Raw genomic sequence first — 4,405 nt, forward strand, 5'->3', positions numbered from 1 at the left:
ACTCTCTACACTTCTGAGAGGGCCTCAAAATCTCTATCTCTATCTCTATCTCTATCTCTATCTCTATCTCTATCTGTAATCTCTACCTGTGACTTAGACTGAAGGTCATGGTCTCACCATCCGTAGGGAAGCTCAGCTGGCCTAGAACATGTCTTTTCAGAATCCCAGGCAGTAAAACTTTCTGGTTGGTTAGCAGGGAAAAGGGAGGAAGCAAAACCGAGAGAAAGCCACACTTCACTAGCCTTAAACCTGTGGTGGAAGATGGGCTTGCGACTTGGGCTGGGTTTCCTGCTCGGCCAGGGACTTTGGGCAACATTTTCAATCTCTCTGAGCTTCTTCCATCATCTCTAAAATGGAGAGAATATTAAATGGGGGTGAATGATATACACCTCATGGAGTTGTAACTATTTAATGAGATGATGTATGTTGAGCACATACTGGGTGATGGTAGCTGTTAGTAATGGAAATTATGAACCCCGCCACCCGGACACCTCACTGGTAAAAGGGCCCTCCCCTTCTGTGAGGCCTGGGATGGGTCACCATCTGTGTATGTCTCACTGACGTTGCTTCCGCTTCGCGTCTGAGTTATTGGTCACCCCAGGAGCCTAAGGCTTCCCCCCCTTTTTGTCTGCTTCCCCTGGAGGTGCGTTGAGATGAGGAATGGTGCCTGGGGTAAGGGTCACCAGAGGGACAATGATACCTCAGCAGAGTCTCCTCCTCCATGAGGTCTGCAGGGCTTGCCTCGATCCTTCATCCCACACACATTCATCCAACGCCCTCTGTGGTCGGGCTGGGCATGCAGAGGCGACCAAAGCACATACTGGCGTGGCCTCCTGGAGGTCGCAGCCTGGGGGGTGGGAGGTGTCAGATAGTGGAAGAGCACAGTCAGCTTGCAGAGGGTTGGGAGATGAACTTGGACGGTGCGTGTAGCATCTGACTCGGAGTTGTCAGCACTCGTGTCCCTTCCTCCCTTATGACCCCGGGTCCCTCTCCAGTTCCCGGTCACCCACGGGGAACGATGACAAAACAGCCGCCATCCTCCGACAGGACTGAACGCGTCCCGCACACCAAGGCAGAAAGCACGGGGTGGGGATGGGGACATGGTCACACCGTCAGGGCTCTGGCAGCTTCCGCAAGACCCGGAGGGCAAAAGCCACCCAAGCATCACCTCCCCCGACAGGCATGCTTCGGGGCAGGGGGTCCGATCGGGAGGAGCTGGAGCCCGGACCTGTGTTCTCCTCATCTGCGTGGGGCTGAGGGCGGCCAGGGTGTGGATGGGCACGGATGCCAGAGTCCCGTGTCCCAGAGTAATCTGGGATGTGGACACAGAGGCTCCAACGCGACCCTGAAATAGCAGTGCTGAGGGGCTCAGGAGCCAAAGAGGCGAGAAGGAAGGAGCGGGCTGGCCGGCTGGCCACATGCCTGCCCGGCCCTCGCCCCCAGGAGGTGCCAGCGAGGGTTCCTCCTCCTCCTGACACAGCCTGAGAGAGGAGTTGTCACTCGACCTTGGGGCACATTCCAGAATGAGGCCACAGCCAAAAATAGGGCCCAGGAGCCTGCCACCTATCCTGCCTGCATTACTCACACCTCCCTGCAGGACTCGCTTCCTTGGGGAGGTGGGAGGAGACAGAATCAGGAAACGGAGTTGGGAAAAGGAGGGGACCCCAGTGTAGCTTCTGCACGGCCTTGGGGGGCAGCACACCGCAGGCCCGGGCCCCAGGACCCGCCAGTGAATCCGCCCATCCCGAGCTCGGTGAGCTGGGCGCACAGGCCTCCTGGCAGTGATGCGGGCCTGAGGTCAGTGCCAACACGGAGGAGGACAAGACTTGTGGGGAGAGTTTACAGAGCCGGGGAGCAGCGAGGCTTCCCCAGGAGCTGTCTGGGAGGAGGAGGAGGCACCAGGCTGATGTTTTGCTCAGGAATCTGGGGCGCGACGGCTTGTGTGCGATAGAAATACCACGTCACGTGGCAAGGTCGTCAGACAGCCCTGGGTGCTGAGTGTGCGGCTGACAGGAGGCGGGCTCTTTGGCGACCTTTGGATCCCCATGGGATTCCACACTGCCCAGCCCAGCCCAGTGTGTGTGTGTGTGTGTGTGTGTGTGTGTGTGTGACACGCTGGGAGAAATATCATAACATGGGCATTCAGAACTCTGAAGTCCGACTGCCTAGTTTCTGATCTCGGCTCTCTTTCCCCCTCAGCAGCTGGGTGATCTTGGGCAAGTTTCTTATCCCCTGAGCCTCAGTTTCCCCACCTACCAAATAGCCCCCGCCTCAGACCGTTGTGATGGAGATGGCAAGACAGGATGTCCAGTCCGGTCGCACAGTGAGTGCCCACTCCATGTTGATGTTATAACAGGACAGCTGGACACAGGGCGTTCTCCCAGGCGAAGGAAATCACCACGTGGCTGTGCATTCATTCTGTCCCTCCCGGGTGCCGCCCCGGGTCCCTGCTCTCTGGCCCCACTGTCCAGGGGGTGACATCAGAGTATGGAGCAGCTGGCCAGACAATGGAGCAAAGTGTCCTAGGCGGCTGCAGAGAACGAGGGTGGAAAAAGCCATGCTGTCCTGCCCCAGAGGCTTTGGGGCTGGTCTGGAGACAGCGGCGCCAGACCAGCCTCTGAAGAGGCAAACAGAGGGACTGGAACAGGGCAGGGAGGGGCACGGGGACAACAGATGCGAGGAGGGGGGGAGTAAGTGTCCACGGTAGACAGAGAAGCGGGTGAGTCTGGCCTCGGGCCTGCAGGAGAGCTCCATCCCCGTATGTCCTGGGGCCCAGGCCGGGCAAGTCTCCCAGACTGGGAGACGGGTGGGGTGCCCCCCAGGTTACCTGGCAACCAGGCCCTTTCCTGAACACCTACGGGATGCCTGTTCCTGTGTAAGGCCTCGCCGACAGAGGCCAGAGACTTAGGCATGGATTCAAGGGCAGAAAAATAAATCCGTGCTGTGGGTCCCGAGTTACAATCGATTCTAAATCAGCCCGTCCCTCGGTGCCCATGTTCTCTGAGTCCCAGCTCACCCACGAGGGGGATGGTGTGGATGTCCTTGTGAGCAGCAGACGACGGCATTCGAACCTGTGGAGCCCGAGCCCAGAAGGAAAAGGGGAGGCTGGGACCCTGGGCGCCTGCTCTTGGCCCGGGAGCCGCGGAGGGACCAGGGGCAGCCGTCTGTGCCGGGCTCCGTGTCCTAGGCTTTCCCGTCTGACCAGGTTAAAAGGGCCGAGCTCGCCAAGCGTCTCTACAGAGCTGACTCCCCTGCGTTTTACAGACGGGGAAACGGAGGCTCAGGGCCAGCGGATTCGTGTCAGAGCCCAGAGTCCGATCGAGGGGGTCTGACCGCACAGGGGGCTTTCTCACTCTGCCAGGCTGGCGTTGGAGCGTGGCAGGGGCCCCAAGTGGGGGGCAGCGGGTGGGCAGTGAGCCGGCCAGAGGCAGCTCTGCGATCGGACTCCCCTGAACCTCACATCTCCACCAGGCAGCCACAGGCTCAGCCCCCGTCGCTGTGCAGGTGTGGGAGGTGACAGGTACTGGCATTTACCCCTCAGGCTCTAAGGCCATGTGCTGTTCGTCCGGGCCCCTCGGCCTAGCAGCATGTGTAGCAGAATGTCTCCAAGTCTCTGAGGGTGAGTGAGGCAGAGTCCTCATCTCTCTCGGTCCCCAGCCTAAGCAGAGAGGGGCTGATGGCTGGTGCTCACACCATTTTTTTTTACATTTTTTTTGCTAATCCTCACCCCAGGATATTTTTTCAATTGATTTTTAGACAGAGTGGAAGAGACGGGGAGAGACACATTGATTGGTTGCCTCCCACACCTGCCCTGACTAGGGCCAGGGATGAAGCCTGCGGCCTGAGGTACGTGCCCTTGACCAGAATCGAACCCAGGACCCTTCGGTCCCTGGTCAGTGCTCTATCCATTGAGCCACCCCAGCTAGGGCTCACACGTCCTTGGTGGCTGCGTTTTATGCTCAGGATTTTCCCAGTGGCAACGCGAGCAGCTCCCATCCTCTGGCCTCTCCTCTCTCTTGGGGAGCAGCTTATCTTCTCTGTCCTGGCCCCCTGCCGCAGGGAGTTACCTCTGGGGGGGCTGGGCTGAGCCTGATTCCTCCTCGGGCCCGTGGACAGGGGACAGGTGTCTCTTGTGCTTAGCTGGCTCCCAGCTCGGGGGACAGACACGCTGTGGGGGGTGCCATGCTGCAGGCTCCTGAACACACCTTCAGGGCAAGGGAGCAGCCATGAGCAGCTGAGGCCCAAGGTGCTGCTGTCTCCGTCCTAGGAACTGAGCCACATGCTCTGAGCGCCCTGGGGCTTGGGGACCGGGCCTCGCCCTGAGGTCCCCTAGGGAGTCTCCGCTGGGCAGCCTGCCCTCCCCGCCCCATTTTGGTTTCCTCCACCTGCCTTGGTCCACCCGCCC

Source organism: Myotis davidii, unplaced genomic scaffold (genome assembly GCF_000327345.1).
Source record: "Myotis davidii unplaced genomic scaffold, ASM32734v1 scaffold327, whole genome shotgun sequence".
NCBI classification, from domain to species: domain Eukaryota; kingdom Metazoa; phylum Chordata; class Mammalia; order Chiroptera; family Vespertilionidae; genus Myotis; species Myotis davidii.